Source organism: Larus michahellis, chromosome 1 (genome assembly GCF_964199755.1).
Source record: "Larus michahellis chromosome 1, bLarMic1.1, whole genome shotgun sequence".
Lineage (NCBI taxonomy): Eukaryota > Metazoa > Chordata > Aves > Charadriiformes > Laridae > Larus > Larus michahellis.
In genome coordinates, this window is record NC_133896.1 from 15,316,160 (window position 1) to 15,330,884 (window position 14,725).

At 37.9% G+C, this 14,725-nt stretch overlaps 1 protein-coding gene across 14 annotated transcripts in view; it reads right to left on the minus strand.

Moving 5' to 3' along the window:
* Nucleotides 1-14,725, minus strand: part of SRPK2 (SRSF protein kinase 2) — a 154,600-nt gene that overhangs the window by 77,316 nt on the left and 62,559 nt on the right. The window lies entirely within an intron of this gene.

A 14,725-nucleotide genomic window follows, 5' to 3' on the forward strand; every position in this document is an offset into this window, starting at 1 on the left:
CAAGGTGGATGTGATGCCAGCTACCATATGTAAGCACCAGAGAATGGAATTTACGCACCCATTAAGAAAACAGGAAAGCAGGAGTTGAATTTATTGAAATTAAAAATAGACCTCATTTATCTGTAGAACAGGCTACACAGTGCCTTGAAACATATCAACTGTAACAGAAGCAAAAGACTGAATAAAAAGTAGAACAAAACTGCTACATTTTTAAATTTTTTAATTTTTAAAACAACTCAAAATCAGGATTGCAACCTGAAGTCATTAATATTAAGCCCTGAGGTTAATTCTGTATCTGTTCAAATTTGGAAGACAACAGAACTGAATTTTTCCAATAACTAATATTCTTCTCACAACAAAAAGTTCTGGCTTTGGTTCTCCACACATTAAAGGAGGGCTCCAAAAGACTGTCATGACTTCACTGATTCCGCATGTAGTTCCAGCCCTTCTATTTCTATAAAAATGCATATAAAATGTATACCATGCATACATCAAGCAACCACAAAAAAAGGAAAGTACTGAAAAGGTTTTTTTCAGTTTTGTGTGAACCCCATGACCTTGCATCTATCTCACCTATACTGTAATTACCTTGCTATTGTCACCAAAAATTGTCTTGCACCTGCTTACCAGTCTACTGCCTAAAAACCAAACAAAACCCCAACCCAAAAACCTCTGAAAACAGGAAGATTACATACCCTCCTTTTACAAGTTCTTTACTAAGTTTGGAAACTTATAAATTTAAATTTTGGAATTTAAATATTTTTCTTGCTTGTTCTCACTTTAGACATTAAACTACCATCCATGTTAGAAGATTCTGTAGGTGGTTAAAAGAATTATGTGATTATGACTTTATGACATCCAGAGACACTCTGGATGATTAACCTGAGAAACAAGATGAGATGTGAGGTTTTATTCTGTTTTGTCCCCTCCATCCCAGTCTGCCTTGATAAGGATTCAACAACTCTGCCACTTTAATTAAAACAGTGAGAACTACTAATGCACATCTGACTCATGCAAAAAAACCTCCAGCAAAACAGAGAAGATATCGGACTAGAAATTCTATTTAAAAGATGTAAAGAGCTGGATGAGAGTATCAAAAACATTTTGGAGAGTAGGAGGGGAACAGTCCAGAACACCTTCATAACTTCTGTATACATTTCAAAAATAAGGTACAAGTTTATTTCTTCTTTATTCTGTACAGATTCTGTTCAAAATAATAATAATTAGGGAGAAAACAGTTATGGCCTTTTGCTCAGGACCTGAAGTGGCTTCAACAACTTACTATTCACCATTTCAAAACCGTCTTAAAAATAAAGAATTATTACAGAATTATTTTCTAGAAAAAGAACACTGAGTTTGTGATTTTTACTATATACTACTGATCATTTCCAAACCCACACGCATTCATTTTTTCTTAGCTACAGCCCTGAGACTTTACTCAGTGACATACATTGCCCAAGTTCTTAAAAAAATTCCTATGAAATTGCAACACTCAATACTTGTATATGTGATTTAACCAAAGTTCTGCAATTTTGATATAAAATAGCACAACTGTTATTCCACCTTGTTGCAAATCAATTTGCTACAAAGTGGCATAGTCAGCAGGATCCTGAAAACTACATTTGCAACATACCTGTAGAGAAAAAAAAAAAAATAATCGACAGTTGCATATTTTTATCTTCAAAAAATATTTTTCTTACCTGAAGAGTTCAAAAATTATCAGTGCAAAGTATGGTCCATGAGCACTCAGCAAGAAAAAGTCCAGATTTACTCGGGCCGCTTTCACATTACAACTCAATCTTCTCAAAAATAAAACTTACAACAATACACATAGCTAGTTTGAGTTCTGCTAGCAGAAGAATAGCCACACTGAGTCAGATCTAAGTTACATGTAGTCAATTATCCTAGTCCTGACAGTTGCTGAAAGTGGACATCTTGGGAAGAGTACAGGAACAATCAAACATGTGACAACAGCCAAACAATGGCCCAGTCTGCAACCATTTGTTATGTGGACTTCTTGGTCCGCAAAGAGGATCTTTGTATTTAACAGTCTTCAGTGAAGCATTTTTCTATAAACTTTTCAGTCACCTCTTGAACTGAAGAAAATTTAACATTAACATCCTGTGGCAAGGACTTCCACACACTTAACTGCCCACGTTTGAAGAAAAAATTCCTTTTGTTTGTTCAGAAACTGCCTGCAAGCTTCCTGTATTGGAAGAAATAGTGAAAGAATATTTCTTATTTACTCTTTTCACATTACTCACAATTTTATAAATTCCATGTCACTTTTCTCCATCATTTATTATATTCTTTCTGAGATAGCAAGCAGGCACCAAGTGCCATATTTAAGGCATGAGACACTGCTTATTTATCCACTGATCACGCTTCCTTTCCTGACAGTCCCTAATGTCCTACTTACAGTCCTATTACAGCACTGAGCTGTGACTTCTGTGGATCCAGTACTCCCCCAATATTGATCACAACTGCACTAGATCCCATCCCTAGATGTAAAGTTTTTCCCACCCCCTGAGCTTCATTTTACTTTTATTACACTTCTATGTACATTATCTCCCTCTTGTAGAGCTTTTTTCTGAAATTTTTCAGTAATCTCTCCATTTTACTATCCAGAACAGATCAGTACAATCAGTACTAACATGACAACACTCCCTACTCAAATTTTTTTTTCCACCTGCCTCCAGCTGCACACTCCTCTCCTGCTAAATCTGGGAAAAAAATCCCCAAAGCAAATCAAACTGGTTAACGTTTCTGTCTCACAAGTTAGGAGTGCACAGAAAAGCCATGAGTGACACAGCTCATGCAAGATAGGGCATGGAATAAACATCAGAAGAATACATACAGCAGAAGAAGGAATAAATCATCACCTTCCCTTCCTTATTTTTTTTGGTGGCACCTCCCCACTTCTTCCTTTCCTGGGGCTGAGAGTGGATCTGAGGTTCAGTCATATGTACAGAGTCAACCTGATAGTTCACTGTTGCTGTGAAAGAGTCAGTCTTGCTCCTCTCTCTCATAGTCATGGGTCTGCAGTCCTGCCCTCTCCACCAGCTCTAGCACTCATTTATTCACTTCTTTGGGAGATTGTTCTAACAAGCTGAGGCATAACAGGCAAGTTGCAAAGTGAATGCAAATGCAGGGATGACGTGGACAACACTGCACAGGAGATAAATTATTGTTCAATGTTATGTTATAAACATATAATATACATATTTATATATATATAAAACATAATAAATTATGTTATTTCAATGTAGTGAGCTTTTGCATTTGCTATTATTTGGTGTATCTTCTGAGTGATATTTATTAGAATTATCTCTTTAGAAACTGTCAGAGTGAAGCTTTACAATTGACTTAGGCTAATTCAAGTTGATGCTTCCCGTGAGAGGGACTGTCCTGCATTCTGCTTATTTCCAGGCATTTCTTCTGCCTGCATTTGTGCTCACGCCATTATGCTACGTAGCTTCCTAATCCAGCTGAAAAACTTCCCCCCATCCTCTCTGGCAATTTTCATGCTGATGAAATCGTGATGTATCTGACTGCATCAAAAGCACTAGTGTCAGCGCTAGAGAAGAGCAGAAGCAGCAAGGGCTGGGGATAAGCTGAGATTTTAAATGTAGGTATAAGCCAACTGTGAAACTATGGTCTTGATGTGTATTTTCAATAGAATGTATCTCCACCATTAAATTTTACAGAGCACCTTAAAAACTATGCAGTAACACATACAGTACAAACGGCTAAAAGTGTAAATACACGTGATTCATTATGGACTTCTCAGAAAGAACAAAACTTTGAGGTTACAATAAGCCTGGGTGATTCACCCCAACATTTCTCCTGTAATGATACTGAAACAAATATATATATATATGTGCACACACACACACAAATGAATCTTCTCATACTCTCAGTCTGTGTAATAAAGATGGCCTTTTACTGAAAAACCGTTAGCATTCTACATAGGTTTCAGCATTATCTTAACTAAGCCTTACTGACCTGAGTAATTTGACATTCTGTATTGTAAATTATAATAAAGAAAAAAAGCATTTTTTAACAGACGTTGACTTTAATAAGGTAGACAATCTATAAATGAGGGAAAATTTATAAAGATGGGTATTATCTCTATTTTGAGCTGAGATAGTTCGCCAGATGTAGAAAGCTCTTATGTTTTACTGCATTAAGACGGTTCCTTTGCCAGGGGTTGCCCTTCTTCTCAGAATGAAACCGAATCGCGCAATATTTTTAGTCCCTGATATTTGAACTATGATTTCTCAGGGCCCTCTTTCTTTTAAACTGTTCCAGAGAGAGCAAGTGCCATCACCCTCTCTAAGTCACCTTGTCAAAGGCTTGGTGAATTGTAAATACTCTTTTCCTACCTCCATACACGACTATCAACAAGGCAGCCCTGCCTCCTGGGGTTACTAAGCCTTAGATCAAATGTCTTTTCATACTAGCTATGTACTGTTCTAACTTTAAAGCTTAAACATCTTTCCTGCAAAAAAACATAACAGGTTTTGGGCAAAGTGAACTTGAAACAGTTGTTATGGTCCATAATGGATGCTTTCATGTTTCATATGAGTCTTCAATGGCATTTAGATCTCCAGCCCCTGGCTGATGTACCCAGATCACCGAAATGGGCAAACACACAAGTAAGATAATTTTCTAGGGCTTTTTTGGCGGTGCTGGTTGGTCGTTGTCCCCCCTTTCAATTCAGAATACCCTTCTTAAAATGTTACTGTTGAACTAGGGTTAGGTATTTTAAATTATCCACTCCAAGACTGGTCTAAAAAAGCTATAGTATTGATTATAGATGAGAACACCTTTTCTCATTCCACAAATAACTATTTGTTGCCATGCATGACACACTAAGGAAGATGTTATACTGTGAACAAATCATCACTTGATATGAATTCTAACAGGATTGTCAATGTCTTGCCTTAGCAATATTTTAATTTTTAGAAATATAAAGGTGATTACAGAAGGTGTGCTGTACATGCAATCTTCATAGATGAAAATGCTACACTAGTAACTAACCTACAGCTAAACTAAACTACCAATGGAAATCTCACTTGGCTTACATAGCCAACATGGGACCAGAGATCGTCATCAGCCTTCCTCCCCCGTTCCCTTTCGAGAATGAAGTACCTGTTCTGAAGGACTGTAATTAATGTTTGCCAAATACATGTCCCCAAACAGTGATGGCACTGCAGCACTTACACAGTTTTTTAAAATATCAATGCCTATATTCTCAAAACTTTGTGAAACAGAATCGGAATGCTTTAAAATCCTAACAGTTCCACTGCTGTTAGCAAGAACTCCTGAGACAAGAAATTAAATGCCTTATACCACACAGATAAATTGTTGCTGTTGATCTGTGAAATAGAAGATAAGAAAGACGCTGGATTAATTAATGCTGAAGAGAGTGTGAAAATAAAAACTGCCAAAATGCAAGGATAGTCAGCTATCCTAGTCACTTTTGGAGAGAGGTGATAAAATATCATGCTCATGATGTTTCTATCAGACACCTAGGATCCAGCCAAAAAAACCCCCAAGTGTCTCAACTTTTATCCCGCCAAACCAGAAGGAGGTGGGTGATAAGGCTCTACAAGAGCAAATGAACCTGTGCTTTGTAGGTGAGCTCTTCTTCCACATTGACCTTCAAGTAGCAACTGACTTCGTAATTTTTGAGTGGGAACCACATATCCAAGAATACTTGATGAGTTTTCTTACTATTATTTCATTTTAATGTACATTAACCCCAAAATACCCAAGCAGTATGCTAGTCTGAAAATCCCACTACCTAATCATTAAGACGAAATGTCTGCCTATGTAGCAGTTAGACATTAGAAGAATTAGTAAATAACTCTGTTACGTGGAATTATGCATTAACTCTATTAGGCATTTGATTACTAAATATACTGAAAGACACGTCATATTTGCAGTGTATAAAACAAATGAGCATTTATCTAGATTAACACATTCTTGTCAGAATTTCTGTTAAACCCTAAAATTTGTGTTGCAACATTTTCTTTTAGCTAATGCTTTAGTGTTTGCAAACTGCAGCAACAAGTGGGGACTACAACAAAAAAAGTCCACAAAACAACACTGAGTTCTTAAGGCTGACTTAGAACAAGCACAGGTGAATCCTAGGTGAATTTTTAAACCCTAATCTTGTGCTAGGAAAAAAAGGAAAAAACATCTCGATAGATCATGGTAAATGCAATTACCATCCTGCTCACACGTTCTCTCCTCTCATCCAGCATGTGGGCTCTGGCACTTACCCGATGGGCCAGTGAACTGATGCAGCTCACCGAGGTGGAAAACCTGGGGGCACAGAGGGGAGCGAGGAAGACTGGCACAAAGGAAAAAGCTGTGGCAGGACCGCTCATTTCAGTCGCAAAACTGTTAGGCTGTAGTCAGCCCTTCTTATGGAACCATACCCAAGAGGTATTTATCCTTTGTATTTCAGTGAGAAGCATAAGGAAACTGGGTAAGCTTGTCATGTCACCAGTACCAAAATCCTGTTACAGAATTTGCCAACCAGAAATCCAGGAAATATCCACCTAGAGGACAGCTGTCACAGTATAAGATACTACTAGCTCTCTAGATAGTTCGCTTCTGTGCGAGAAATCAGCCTTCCTGTATCACAGTGAATAGAAAATGGATGTGCTCAACTAATAGTATACCCAGAATTAATCCGTCTTTAATACAGGTACTACCAGAGACTGATTCCCTAATAAGCCTACGCAGACCCAAGCAGGGCAGCAGCACTGCCACATTAACTGAGCAGTCCTCACCCTCACCTGCTCAGTTCCTTAAGGGCACGCAGACACAGAGCAAGCACTTGCTAAAAGCTTGAGAACAACTGCTATTTCATGTTGTAACATACCAAAAAAACCAAAGAGAGCACAAGCTACATCAAAAAGTATGTTAAAAACATCAAAGTATGTTAAAAATAGTAAAGAATCATCACATCCATGCCTTAGTTATTTCTGATCCGTAACCTCATATACAACATGGAGAAATACAAATGACACTGGTTGCAAGAGTGAACAAAATGGCCTAGAAGCTAAAGCAGTATGAATACAACAGCGCTTGATAATCAAACACAGGCCTTTTGCTTTGACTGTCATAGGTTGGCATCATTTCAGACACAGCACAATCAGATCCTGAGGGAGAGTAATGACTTCTGGCGCTCTGCCTAAAACCCTAAGGACAATTCAAATACAGTTATTGATGAGTCCTGGAGGGAGATACATCAAGCTTTCCTTGGGCAAGGATGTTACAATCATCAACCTCAGTAAAAGTAAGCTAGAAACAGGAGTACAAGATGGAGATAGGTACTTAAATCAATGTGGGTACAAATTAACACAGCTCATTGACACCAAGAGTTTTACCAGACTCAGTCAGTATCTGTTTCTTTTAGCTAATGCTTTAATATTTGCAACCCACAGGTCTAAGACGAGTGGGGACTACTATTTAAAAAAGAAAAAAATAATTAAAAAAAATAAAAATCAAACAATGCTGAAGGGTTAAGCCTGACTTAAAACAAATGCAAGAGAAGCCCAGGGGAATTTTTATTTCAGCATCTTTCATTAAAAATGGGCAACAAATACTCAACTAAGTTAAAATGTAACAAATTTTTAGAGATATATTGCATTTACATGTGCCTTTATACTCATGCTTTACAGGAAACCATTAAACATAATTGCTCAAAACTGAAGTCTCATTCCTTCTAAAAAGCAAAAACTGGGAAAAAAAATCCTTCTCTTCAGAGTGCATACATATCATGTCTTTTAACTAGTCATCTTTGTTTGCAAGAAACACATATATGCATCTTTCACACTAAGAATCCAAGAAAAATCAAATCACTTGAGAGAAAACTTCTAAACAGACAAATCACAATTGTACAATCAAAGAGATGTTAGCATCTCCTGTGAATAAAACATTTCCCTTTTGTGTTTATATTGTTAATGAAGCTAATTACATCGTAACACCACCATCATCTTAATTATGTTTACAGATTCCAGTTCAACATGAGCTTGGACTGTTCTGAAGTATGCCAATACAACAATGTGCAATCGAATAAAACTGTTTAAAAAAAAAGATAAAAAAGAAACCCTAAACAATGCACAATACGACAAGCAAAATACAGTACATTCAACAGATTTTGGAAAAATTAAACTAGTCATGTCAGCAACACTGGAACAGTAATTGGCAACATCTACACGTATTTGCCAAACTGAACTAGCATGAAGCCCACAAAACTAAGAAAAAAGATTCTGACAAAGGATATATTTATTACAGTAGTATAAATATTATACTCTTCTCTATATTTCATAACACTTTTTGCCCCTTAAGTTTATCATAGTGTATTTCATGATTTCTACTAATTGCCTCTCAAGATTTGCATTTTGAAGTCAACATACAAAAATAAAAGCTGACTTACAAACTCCCAAGTTCTCACTTTCCTATCCAGTTAGTGATTCACTCCGAACAAATCACCTCCATTGACACTCTGTCAACATCACCCACACCTCTACACAACAGTCATTTAAATCCTCCAATCTGGCACAAGGAAGCCAGCCTGTATTTCACTGAAATTCTAGCAATTTCTATTACATACAGTGAAATAACATTGTAATTGAAAGCAGACTTTTGCATTACTATGAAATTATAGGATTGAATACTACCAACAGTAACAAACATGCCAAAAAAATAACTAGAAAGAAGCTTTAAGACTTTCAATCTTCACTTACATTTTAAATTACAAAACTTTGATTTCCAACTCAGGAAGACTTGATTACAAAAGGACTCAATTACTTGAAAAGACCCACAGAATTTTAAAAATAGATACATCAATACTTTCCTTCCTGTAATCAATTAAACCACTCACCGTGATCCATTTACATATGGCTTTTAAGAAAACCTTAGCGCAAAGGCATGTTACAGAACATAATTTTTAGTTTATTATCGCAATGCTGTTTTTAAACAATATAAATTTTACTACAGTCAAAATAAGAAATACTTTTCATAATCCCCAAAGCAGTCTGTGACTGAACTCTGCAGACAGACTGAATATGAAAATCCTGTCAATATCATTCTCAAAGAATTCTGCATAATCCCACTTCCAAAAAAATCACTTTCACTTAGACGGAATTATTTTCTTTCTTGATTGCCTACTGATTCTTCAGTATCTAGATCATACAGCAGGCTACCAGCACCACTTGAAAAGCTACAACATAAGTTGATATATATACTGTAACCTGTGACCCTTCTATCCAATCAAGGCAAGAAAAAAATTAACAGGGGACACAAAATACATGGAGGTGGGGCTAAAAAGGAAGGAGACAACATTCCGGTTGTTAGTACCGAACGCTTGCAATATGCAAAATATAAATCACCAAGGTTTACGTGTGTACAAAAACAGCTGTAGCCCACTATTTATTATAATGTGCCTATCCTAACAAAATGAAGTGCAATGTATTTTACAAGTAAATCCTTGTGCACCAATATCCATGCTGACAGTAAACTGCGTTATACTCAGAATTAGTTTTTACACATCTCTACATTAAAAGTTCTCATTTCATTTAAAGACAGAACAGTTTAAACATTTATTCCATATCCTCCTTTGTTTTTATAAAAAAGTTTCATTGCCAAACTCCTGTCAATGAACTGAGTGTTCCCTTTTTTCTGTAATTTTGAGTATCACTAGTTGGCATTCTTTTATTTAGAATGGGCTGGTGCCAAGTTAAAAGATACAAGTCACAGGTAAAAATAACTTTCTAGGTGTTTAATTATGAAGAAATTGCTACAGTTTGCCCAGTTATTACCTCACAGCAGTCTCCATATCAACCAAAACGATGTTTGGGGTTTTTTAATCAGTGAATAAAGATGAGATTGACCAAGAAAAGGGAAAGTTTCTCTATTACTTGGCATATGACGAGTGTATCAGTCACGTGTGTTGAAGGAGTTGAATTATCACATCGTTAATATAATCTGGTAAAAAGCTTTCTCCATCACAATTAAGGCTATGAATTTACCATAAACAAATAAGTAAACAACCCCCCTTCCAACCCAAATCTTATTTTAGAATCTGCTGAGTGTTTAATAGGTGGAAAGCAGAATTAACTACAAATAACTCAGAGCATCAGAAATTAAGATGCAGGAATACTAACTGCTTCTGAAATATCCAGGACAGATGATGACAAACAATCAAATACCTCCTTTATTGATTACCTTTGTCTTAAGTCTACTGTAAAACATCTGCCTATAGATCTGAGAGCCAGTCCCTTCCCTAATGCAAACCAGCTAAACACCAAATACTGAAGTGAATTCTAGAAACAGCTAGAAGAAAAAGACAAAGAATTAGTATTGTAAAGCTAGTTGAAGCCCCAATTACTGTAGAAGGGGAAACAAATAGTCCCCAATTACTGTAGAAGGGGAAACAAATAGCCCAAAATAGAACTGGACCACACAGATGTCTTTTATACAGGCCTTTTTTACAGGGTTTGACTTAACAACCAATAAACAAGACTATATAGAACAACGTCAAAGAAAAGCTATGTGCTCTCACATTAATTGCTTGACTACTGAAAAAGGGGATTTCAACAGAAAAAGATGATCACCAACTAAAAAAGCAACCGGTCTTAGGAATTGCAGTTTAAGTATAGAAATCAGAAAAACAAATTCCTGATGTAAGAAGGCTTTATTTAAAAAAAATAATTAAGAGCTTTTAAGAACTCTAGTATGTGTTTTTCCTGTTACAGTTTTAGCTGAATTTCAGAACACAAGCTTTGTTCAAATACTCTGTTTCCACACAGTCATGGAACAGTTGAGGCTGGAAGGTACCTCTGGAGGCCACCTTGTCCCACCTAACTGCTCAAGGCAGGGTCACCTTGAGCAGGTTGCTCGGGGTCACGGCCAGTTTGGTTTTGAGTATCTGCAAATACACAGATACCACAACCCCTTTGGGCAACCTGTGCCAGTGTTTGACTATCCTCACAATAAAAAGTTTTTCTTAGGTGTGAATGGAGTTTACTGTATTTCAGTCTGTGCCTTCTGCCTCTTCTCTGGTCACTGAGCACCACTGAAAAGCCTGTCTTCTTTACACCCACCCATCAGGTATTTATTTACACACACCGGTAAGACCCACCCGCCGAACCTTCTCTTCTCTAGGCTGAACAACCCCAACTCTCTCAGCCTCTCCTTGTATGACAAGGGCTCCAAGCCCTTCACTTTCTTTGTGGCTCTTCAGTGGACCTGCTCCAGTACGTCCCTCTATACTTCTCTTGTACTGGAGGGCCCAGCACTAGACACAGCACTCCAATGTGTACCACCAGGGCTGAGCAGAGGGGAAGGATCACCTCCCTTGACCTGCTGGCGATGCTCTGCCTCATGCTTTTCTGGCTCATGTTCAACATGCTGTCTACCAGGTCCTTTCCTGCAAAGCTGCTTTCCAGCTGGTTGGCCCCCAGCCTGCGCTGGTGCATGGGGTTATGTCAGCCCAGGTGCAGCCCACTTCTCCAGCCAGTCGAGGTCCCTCTGAATAGCAGCACAACCCTCTGGTACATTAATCACTCCTCCTAGTTCTGTATCATGTGCAAACTTGCTGAGGGTGCACTCTGTCCCATCAGCCAGGTCATTAATGAAGATATTAAACAGTATTGGCCCCAGCAAATGGCACTGGTGTCCACCATTAGTGACTGGCCTCCAGCTGGACTTCTTGCCACTGACTACAGCCCTTTAAGTCAAACAGTTCATCCAGATTTCAGTTCACTTCACTGTCTACTTATTAGCCCATACTTCCTCAGTTTGTCAATCAAGATGTTACAGTAGACAGTGCCAAAAGTCTTGCTAAAATCAACATAAACAACAGACACTGCTATTGTTTAATCAATGTTAAATATATCTTAAGCCTCTAACATTTTTGTCCTTCAGTACATTATTATAAAAACTTTGTCAAACTTATATATATTTGCAGAAGCAAGTAAAGTACTACTGTATTTTCATGTCTCTCACTTGACATAATCCATATATCTTTCAATGCATCAGTACTTAAAAATAAATTTTCAAATAACAAGCACAACATCAAAGGCATGGGATAACAAAGCAAACAGATGAAGAGGACTGTGACCAGAGAGTACCTAAACACAGAGGGACAACAAGAATGAGGACGGGGTGCGAGGTAAAGGGAAAGCTCTGTGATAAACCTCCTGTTGTATTATTTGCACATAAAACTCCACTGCAACTGAATATCGGATTACTTTTTGCGGGCAACAGTACACACATGAACTGCTAGTTGTGGACAAAACAGTAAGATCTTAGAAGTTTAGAGAGCCAGGAAGTGTTAAGTCTCAGAAACTTTCAAGAGTTAAGGAAGGCAACGTATGTGTCAGCTCCAGCTGACTCATACAGGCTTAGACCAATGAAGTAGGGTGATCACGCATCATGTGATAACCTGGAGTCAGGCTTTCTATAGAAGAAAACCAACCATTTAGAAGGAAAAAAAATAAAAATCAAAACACGACAGACTAGATCCAAGACACTCTTGCCCTAAAGAAGTCCAGTCAAGAGCTGGCAGAAGCCTGGAAAGACAGATCCTAAAGCAGCTCACACCTGTCCATGGGACACGTCTGACTAGAGCTATTTGCAGTAAAGGGCAGGAGTTTTCAGATGCCAGGCAATGTGACCTGGGAACAAACTGTGAGTCCAGAAAGTGAATAAAGGCTTTATAGCACAGAGAGATTTTTTTTTGAAAGTTATATTTTAGATATGGCATTGTTATCCTAAAAAAATAATGGCTGTGATCAAGATGCTTTCTAAAGAATTCTGTATTTGGCTGCAATCAAGGCTGATGGTTGGACTGAACACCCCCCTTTTAGTATAAGTAAAAAAAGGAACATTAGGTCTTTTACACAACAGCTGTAAAAAAAAAAAAAAAGAAAAAAGAAAAAGAAAACACTGTCCAAAGCACTGACATATCAAACCTAGACAGACTCTGAGGTGTGTGAAGAATTAAGAATTTTACAAACAATAATGATGAAATTAAAGAAGTTGAGGAAAACAGACACAGCTATATATGCCTCTGTGTTTTAAGCAGAAAAAACAGCAAAAAGTGCTTTTCCTGAGATCTCAGGAAAGAAAGTTGTGTGGGGTTTTTTTGGTATTGTTTTTGGTGTTTTTTTTTAGTACAGTACTCGCTAGACAGGCAGACTCGAAAACATCAGCAAAATAGCTGCTTGTTGCACTTTGTTTCTACTCTGCTCAAGCAAACAGAGCTCTGTTTACATTCTTTGTAAATAAACAGGACTGCACATACACACACAAAAAAAAAAAATCTCACAACCCTCAAATCACATAATCTGTTTCTCTTCCTGAGAGAAGCAACTTGTCAAAGCCTCAAGTATTAGCTAGCTCTTGGGCTCTTATAGTAGAAATAATACAAGCCAGGTTTTCTGAATACCAATGTCAGATAGCCAAATATTGGCTAATACACATTGTGGGTCTGTGTTTTTGCCTACTCAGCTACCTTGCAAAGGAATTGAGCAATCTCTTGATGCTTGCAGGTCAAATTAACAACTGTCCACCTTGGAGACATCACTACCCTTCTAAACAAGGACATATACAATTGCTTTTTGCCTTTTCTGAACTGGCCTGAATATTTTTTGATTGCTATTGTCAAACCAGAACGCACAGAGGCACAATGTCTAGTCCGAGTTTGGTTTTGCTCCAGAGCTCCTTACTATTATTATGCGTCCCTGTGCTATCTTATATTGAATGGATTTTGCAACAAGCACAGAGGCCAAGTTCAGCAGAGTAAGTAGCACTACTTGCTTGTGGTCATTGCTGGGCTTTGCCTTCATTAGATGCATGAGCCTAACATCTCCAGCAGGTGTTAAGTTCGAAGCATAGAGCATATATTTAACACACTGTAAGAGGATACCTCACTTTTGCTTTCCAGCAATGCAGGCCTGTAAACTGAATAGGAGTTAAGTAGTAGACAAACCTCTGCAATGCTAAATTTCTGTGAGACTGAGAAGTAGTATCAAAGGAATTGTGCATTTTGTATCCTCAGCTGATCTCAATCTTTTGGGTGCCCATGTCAGATTGCCAAAAATCCAGAGACCTAGATCCAGTTTTGACAGGTGCTACTAGGCCCCCGGGAGACCAGTGTTAGGTTATCTGATTAAAGGCTAATCATAATAGAAACAGATCCAGCAGGGATCAGTGGAAAAACAATAGGTAGAGAAACCCTAACAGCCTAATCAGTGAAAATGGAGCACCTGAATCAGCTACTCCCAAGACCATCAATTAGACCATATTCCCCCAGCGTGAAACCCACCAAAATGAGTAAAGGAAGAAACTCTCTCTCCCCAGAAACACCTTGAAAACTACAGGTTATTGCCTTAAGGGGTACAGGACTTACTATGGGATGCAGGGAGAAAGAACATTTTGGGATTGTGTGAAACTTAGCATGGGACTGCGAGAATATGCAAGACATTATGAAATGTTATGAGGAAGGCACTACAGGCGAAGAAAGACAGGAATAAAGGTGCATAAGGGAGAAACAAGTATGGGAAAACAGCAGTGAAAAAGGGTAAATGGGGCAGGTCCAGTGCAAATGGGTGGCTGGTCAGTGCACTTGGCCAACTGAGCCCCACCCTCACAACACTCTAACCTATATTGTCATTAAACCCTCCTCCTCTCTTCTTTG